Below are 7,500 nucleotides of genomic sequence, written 5' to 3'. Positions count from 1 at the left end.
TTTACAGTGTGACTGTTTAAATACCCTTGAATGTTTGTGATGAAAGCATCATTTGAGATATCTGTAGGAATTCACATTTTAGTGTTACCCCTCTGACCATTTCGCTGTTCTTTTTTTTAATAAACGACGTTTTGGTACTAGACCTTCATTGCCTGATGAAGGTCTAGTACCGAAACGTCGTTTATTAAAGAAAGAACAGCGAAATGGTCAGTGTGCGGGAGTTTCTTTAAACTATTGCTGAGTGACCCATGGTGCCATCTCCGACGCACCTGACAGCTGAGGTGTGCGAAAAAAGCCGAAGTTTAAAGTGTTACCCCTCTAAAATGAATCTTGTGTACATTCTAGGTTGCCTGCACGATATGGGTTATATGCTGCATTGCAGGAAATATACTTATGAACAATCAATATGTCTGTACTACGCCACACTTCCTCTATGTGACAGCAAACAGGTAGTCTAACACTGTTAATAATAGAAGGTGTGTGCTCTGCAATTCAGACACTGCGACTGGAACACATGAAAAAAAAAATCATATCGGGAAATGATTATGTTTCAATGGCCATAATAATCAGTTGTGGAAAATACTAATTAAGCGAAGGTGAAGAATCGAATTTGATTTTTATATGAAAAAAAGGATTAATTTGGACTTCAATTAAGTTGACTTAATTTGTCCATTAGTGTTAATTTACGCATTTGTGAGCATTGGCTGTAAATGTGTGTTGGCATGTATAAATTTGTGAATAATGCTTTTTTCACAGCACATTAATTCTGTGTGCATTCTTAAATAGGTGTGGAATTAGCCTAATCTGCCTGCCAGCTCCATAGGGCCTCTCATCAGTCAAGCGCTAGCAATTTCGGGCGGCAGTTTTTGAATCCCAGTGTTTCTTATTTGCTGTGGGGGTGATGCAACATCATGTTAATCTTCAGTGACAGACAGCAGAGGGAGGGAGCTTTCGGGTGTGAGGGTTGGGGGGTGGGGGGTGATAAATTATTTACAAATATCCTCCTCTCTTGGACGTGTTTATTTGCACTGATCTGACGATCGTCAAGGGATGGGAATTTATCGTCAGCAAAGGCGAGTGTGTGTGCGCGCGCACACACACACACACACACACACACACACACACACACACACACACACACACACACACACACACACACACACACACACTACAACTCCATATCAGTTAAAGCATTATGTACTTCACTGTGCTGCACTTTATTTGTCAAAACTGCATTCTGCTTCCATAACCTGCCATGTTGCAACGATTCATTTATCACTTGCAAAGCTGCATAAATAAATGACTACAAAGATCCAAATCTAGCATACCTTTCATTAGGAATTTCTTTTGCAATTATATTCTAAATTCCAATGCTATTCATTCATAATCTAATTATTGGGTTGGCATTATTCAGTTATTGTAAAAGTTACCACATATGTAAAGACAAAGGAATTCAGTCAATTATTATTTACCATAACACAGGCACTGACCATTGACAGATCCCATTGACTTGCAAGAGGCAGACATGAACCACCATTGATGAGTGCATGACTGAACGTATTAGAATTATTATTTGTAGAAGTTATTGTGTTATGTCTATTGTAATATAGATGTATTGAATGTTAACATATTTTTCATGCATTACTATCCAATTCATGTTGTGGTAGTCGGTGTAGTCTTTTGTTTATTGACGAAACTGAATGAGTGTCAATGAAACTGTCTCTGTGTGTGTGTGTGTGTGTGTGTGTGTGTGTGTGTGTGTGTGTGTGTGTGTGTGTGTGTGTGTGTGTGTGTGTGTGTGTGTGTGTGTGTGTGTGTGTGTGTGTGTGTGTGTGTTTATGCCATGTTCAGGCAGCATAAGGTGTGCCTTCTGTCTACAGAAACCTGCTGAGACCAGAGGTAAATTGGAGAAGAGCTGGGAACAACAAGACAAAAGAAGAACAAATACAAAGAGAAAGGGGGGCAGAAGAGAGAAAAACAGATCTTGATAGACTGAAATGAATTGAAGAAGGATATGCCATAAACACTCTCAGAAATAAAGGTAGGCCTACAGAACTCGTCGCTGTGGCAATACCCTCAAGGGGAGTACCATTACGTCACTTGATTGGTACCCCAAAAAAGAGGTGCGTTCAATTTCTTGCAATGTCGATCAATGTGCATCTGGCACCTCTTTTTTTGGGTACCAATCAAGCGACGCAATGGTACTCCCCTTGAGGGTACTGCCACAGCGACGAGTTCTGTACCTTTATTTCTGAGATTGAAGGATAATATGAGCGAGAAATTAAGGGATAGAGGATTGAGTAAACTTGATGAACCTGCTAAGCATCCATATCACAATCAGGGTCCGCCCCCCCTTTTTGAATCTTTGGGGCTGGGTTTGGCTTTGGCAAGGTGAAAACAGCAGAATAGCTTTTTTTTTTTTAAATGGCTTTACAAAAGTGAATGGTCATGGCATTTCCCAAGGCAGTAGAGGGGCAATTTGAACTTAAACAACAGTTTGATCCCACTCACAGCCTTCAACTAACTAATTCAATTGAATCCAGACTAACATGCTCACATCTGGCTTGCCAGGCTGAGAGGCAGATGCAAGGGAGAATAGACAGAGAGAGCAGCAGAGGAGAGATGATGAAAATTAGCCTGAGCCAGATGGACAGACAAAAGGACAGAAAAACAATCAGACAGACAGACAGACAGAAAGGACAGGCAGGTAGAAAATCAGAGAGACAGACATTAATTATTTTAAAAGCCATTCTTTGTATGGACACTGGAAAATGAGTCTTAATTGGCTATAAATGGTATAAATGATGATTTCTGTTGGGCTGATGTAACCTATCTGTCCCTACCAAATAAATGTAAACACATACAGATGGAAAATAGTACAGAGACAGAGGAGGCAAGGTGAGAACAGCTGAGGGAAATGCCCAGATGACCTGCTGTCCCAGGAGAAAGTGCAGCCTCGTCCTCTGGTGTGTGTGTGTGTGTGTGTGTGTGTGCGTGTGCGTGTGCGTGTGCGTGTGTGTGTGTGTGTGTGTGTGTGTGTGTGTGTGCGTGTGCGTGTGCGTGTGCATGCTCGTCGTCCGGGACTAATCCACTTAGGTACTCGGCTATGCCTCCTCGAATTAAGCAGCAGGGTCAACACACACACACACACACACACACACACACACACACACACACACACACACACACACACACACACACACACACACACACACACACACACACACACACACACACACACCCATGGACGAAATGTCATTGCATACACATAGAAACACATACACACAGGCGCGCACACACACACGCACACACACACACACACACACACACACAGACACACACACACACACACACACACACACACACACACACACACACACACACACACACACACACACACACACACACACACACACACACACACACACACACACACACACACACACACACACACACACACACACACACAGCCAGGTCAAATTTAATTAGCCAAGTGTCTTCCTGTCACCGGTGGAACCTGACCAGTGGGCACAGATGGCCCCCCATCAATGGAGACAGAGAGAGAGAGAGAGAGAGAGAGAGAGAGAGAGAGAGAGAGAGAGAGAGAGAGAGAGAGAGAGAGAGAGAGAGAGAGAGAGAGAGACCGTAAGAGAGACAGAAACAGACACAGAACAGAGACATAGCTAGAGATAGAGAGAGGACCAAGGACCATGGGGGATAAAGATGAGCAATGACAAAGGAAAAATAAGGTGCTACAGTAAATTAAAGGTAGGGTTGGAGATCTTTGAAAAACGGTTCCTGTGAGCTATATTTTTGAAAATACACAGCCCGCCTCTCCCTTCAGCCCTCCCCTCAAAGCCACGCCTTCAAAACACATGAACGCGCATGCAGTCTGTCAAGTGTTCGGATTATCCCGGGAACCCACGAGAGCTCACGAGGCGGGGGGGCGGGCTAGAAGCCACGACAAAGCGACTAGCCAAGCTAACTTCCAGCCATGGCACTGTCTCCGGCTACGGTAAGAATGTTCAACATCACAATAAACGCACAGGCCGTCATGGTTGCCATTTCAAGAAATATTGATGACAGTAGATGTATACTAGATTAGTTATTGAACTTGACTTGATACGTGTTACTTAGATATCTCATTCTAACTTCCTAACACTGATGACAGATGCTATACTGTCATCCCTACAGTAGTTCTAGCCAGTAGCTACAGTACTGACACATGGATTTATTTTGACAGATGTGTACCGCAGTATACATTTTACTATTGTATTTATATATACCCGACACCACAATCCGTAGTGTTTTAGGCTATGACTTCAGATTTCACTTGGGTTGTCGCACGCGCAGACACAGGGACAGAGGGAGTAAAGAAAAACAACCGAACAGATCAACGCTAATGAAATTGTTTTGGCTGACGATATTTTCATATGCTTTAGACCTTCCACGACCACGAGAGCTCCAGCTCTGACTTTCCTGGCCCATCACAATCATAACGACCTAACAGCCCAGTAGGACCGATGGCCAGAGATGGAGGAGGAGGAAGATAGACGCAGCAGAGGTCGGGGGTATTGATTAGGGAGACTCCAACAGAATTGACGCCCTGCTAACTGTAAGGATGTACATTCATCCCTCAATAACATTGTCCTGCTGTATTCCTCCAGATGTGTAAGTATTGTAATGGATGTTATCACAACGGATGTACTCTATATCGCAACACGAGTAGGCTACACGAGTACACCTGTTGTGATAACCATTACAATATTTCTACTCCTATGAGTAGTAGTGTGATATTACATGGTTGTAGGTACACAACACCAGTGGTAGTTCAAGTACATCCATAAAAGCCCATCTACTTCATACATCTGTGTAACCCCTGGCACAACACCAGTTTGTAAGAAATTGACTGAAAACGTTGTATGCATACAATTGGCACATCTTTAACACAATAATGATTGCTTATGTCCATATTGGTCTTATTGTCAATAGAGTTATTTAGTCCCCATCATCAAATAGAAAATGCACTACATAAAATGTATTTATTGCTTTGCAGGCCTTGATTCAATCATTGAATTTGAAGCAATCCCATCGGTTACTGCAGCGTGCCCTGACCCGTGACCCCAGTTTGATGTTCGACCTGGCACATGACATCTGGTCCTCAGTCACAGCCCAGTAGCACAACCAACCTGGCGCCTCTGCGCTATCTGTAAGGAGATGCCCATGAACATTGAAAGGAAATGCTGTGGTGTTCTCAGTTTTGATAAGACTTTGGGCTGATGTAGGACCAGGTGAGAGAAACGGTCTCTTCAGGCATGCAGCCTACAGACAGTATGGGGCACTTGAACAGGGCTAACGTTGTAATACACAGTACAATACCCAGGATTAGCCAGGGTTACCCTGCTCCACTAGAGCAATATAAAAGGTTTATACAGAGTACGGTATAAAACACACAAACCGGCAGTGTGCAGACTTTTATTATTTTTCATTATCTGTAGGAGCATTCATCTGTACATCTCACCTTTTTGGTTTGGAACCACGTTTGTCTTGTTACCATTGTTTTTTTCATACATAGAAAATAAATGCAACCTGTCAAATGTTCTTCTGATTGTGGTCTTGTGAAATATATAAATTATGTAACCATGCATTTTCAGTCAGAGAATGAATTAAAAAAAGCCACACAGTCAAATTGTGTCCCAATATTTACTGTCATTGAAATGTATGGACAATTTAAACAATGTATTACACATGACACTAGATACATTACTTTATACTATATTTACAGTTGTCATTACCACACAAAAACTCTGGGAAGGTGGGTAAGTGCAGCAGCTGTGAAGGGCCTAGTTTGAGGTTGGAGGCGTCTGTGCTGTAAAAAGATAAACAGAATTAGAAATCACATATCTGACAGTAGCTCCAGTGACATTTTAAATGTAAGTAACCTGGGTTGTTGGGGCAGAGACACCAAAAATAACTCCTTTATCTGGGCTCACCTGGTTGTGAGTGTCTGCGGTCAGCCATCCCTCTTAGGGTAGAAAGTCTTCTGCGCAGGACGGTGCCCTGAAGGTTGACGTTCACAGTATGCAGCCTTCTTGTCCTGGAACTTTTATTGTGCAATTTTCCATATCTGTAACAAGCAATGTGTTAGACTATATTAGGGCTTCATTACATCAAATTACACAGCAGGGTTTTACAGGGTGTTGGCTACAGTCCCAGGACCTAAGTGGACTTGTGTGCCTTGCTCAAGTGCACTTCAGCTGTGGATGGAGGTGTAGGTAGGGAGAGGTAAGGATGGGATTTCAACCTGCTTCTCTCTGATCTTAGGACCACCTCTCACCATCAGGTGATGGCTGGCTGCTACCTCAAATTTCATTCATGGCCCTAGTTTTGTTCTGTAATCAGCATTGTTTTGACCTTACACAAATAAATGTAAATGCATTCTGCACCATGGGGGGCTGTGAAGACCTTTGAGAATATTTGCAGAACTACATACTGAATTGAGCCATCCGCCTTTCTCTTGGTTGGTGTGTTGAGATGGTGACTGCAGTCCAGGCTTCTTGGATTGGAGGAGAAAAGCTGTGGCTTTTACTGGCATAAGTATGTGGTTGTGGAAGGACCCTGTCGGCTGTTGACCTGAGGGAAAAAAAGAGCACAAATTGCATATTAGCACAGAGCCCATGCTTAGACCATAGACAGATAAATCATCTGGCACAATCTGCATGCAACCAACAGAACCTAGAAAGAGAAAGATTAGCAGCAATACACAAAGGGGACAAGTATACAAAAACATGCAAAGTGTTCTGATAAGGTGCATGGAGGTAGTCTGTGTTGATTCCAGCAACCTCAAAGACTGAAAAGTGTCCCAGTGTGTTGAATTGAAAACTTGGCGCGTGCGCGCGCACACATAGGAATATCATAATTTAGTAGTGTATCAATTACAACTACAGGATCTGTTCGCTTTTGTCAGATAGAACCATTGTTTTCCAAAGGCAGATCATTCCAAAAAGGATAGTAGTATCTGCAACTGGACGAAATTACACCCACAAACATGAATAAAATAAACTACCAGTGTGCGGTGATTCATTCTTCATTTACTTGGCAGCCTTGATATGTTGTGAAACAGGAGCAAGGAACAGCTATGGAAAACACCACACCTTGGAATGGACAAAGCAGAACATTTCAATATAACCAGGGTAAAACAAAATGTACCGGCATCTCCATGTGATCATTCAGTGTAGCCATCACAATAAAGATCTGCCGTGTAGCCGTCATGGTCATTAGGTGGTATTTATCAAATGCAAAACTACCGTCTTCTCAAAAACGACATCAGCGAGTTAACAACATTACACCCACAATCATGCAAACATTTGAAAACCCAAGGCAATCTATTTTGCAATGCTGGAGCGGCGAACAGGTTGTGCTTGTGCTTGCTACTATTACCAGAGTCATACAACAGAGACGTACCAAAGCAAAACATGCAAACGATATATTTTTGTAAAC

At 42.6% G+C, this 7,500-nt stretch overlaps 1 protein-coding gene and 2 long non-coding RNA genes across 4 annotated transcripts in view; 1 reads left to right on the top strand and 2 right to left on the bottom strand.

Moving 5' to 3' along the window:
- tsnare1 (T-SNARE Domain Containing 1) overlaps positions 1-7,500 on the bottom strand; it is a 274,201-nt gene that overhangs the window by 176,734 nt on the left and 89,967 nt on the right. The window lies entirely within an intron of this gene.
- On the top strand, positions 3,774-5,601 carry LOC134448378 (uncharacterized). The gene is made up of 3 exons (XR_010034755.1): positions 3,774-4,015; positions 4,443-4,615; positions 5,057-5,601. It is a non-coding gene; the product is annotated as an uncharacterized LOC134448378 (long non-coding RNA).
- LOC134448377 (uncharacterized) overlaps positions 5,684-7,500 on the bottom strand; it is a 2,317-nt gene continuing 500 nt past the window's right edge. For both annotated transcript variants that reach the window (XR_010034754.1, XR_010034753.1), the window contains 4 exons: positions 7,067-7,154; positions 6,494-6,633; positions 5,994-6,127; positions 5,684-5,869 (listed from right to left, as the gene is read on the bottom strand). This is a non-coding gene — a long non-coding RNA (uncharacterized LOC134448377). The remainder of the gene's footprint in view (positions 5,870-5,993; positions 6,128-6,493; positions 6,634-7,066; positions 7,155-7,500) is intronic.

This window comes from Engraulis encrasicolus, chromosome 5 (assembly GCF_034702125.1).
Source record: "Engraulis encrasicolus isolate BLACKSEA-1 chromosome 5, IST_EnEncr_1.0, whole genome shotgun sequence".
NCBI classification, from domain to species: domain Eukaryota; kingdom Metazoa; phylum Chordata; class Actinopteri; order Clupeiformes; family Engraulidae; genus Engraulis; species Engraulis encrasicolus.
Note: the sequence above shows the minus strand (reverse complement) of the source record. Positions and strands in the feature narration are given on the sequence as shown.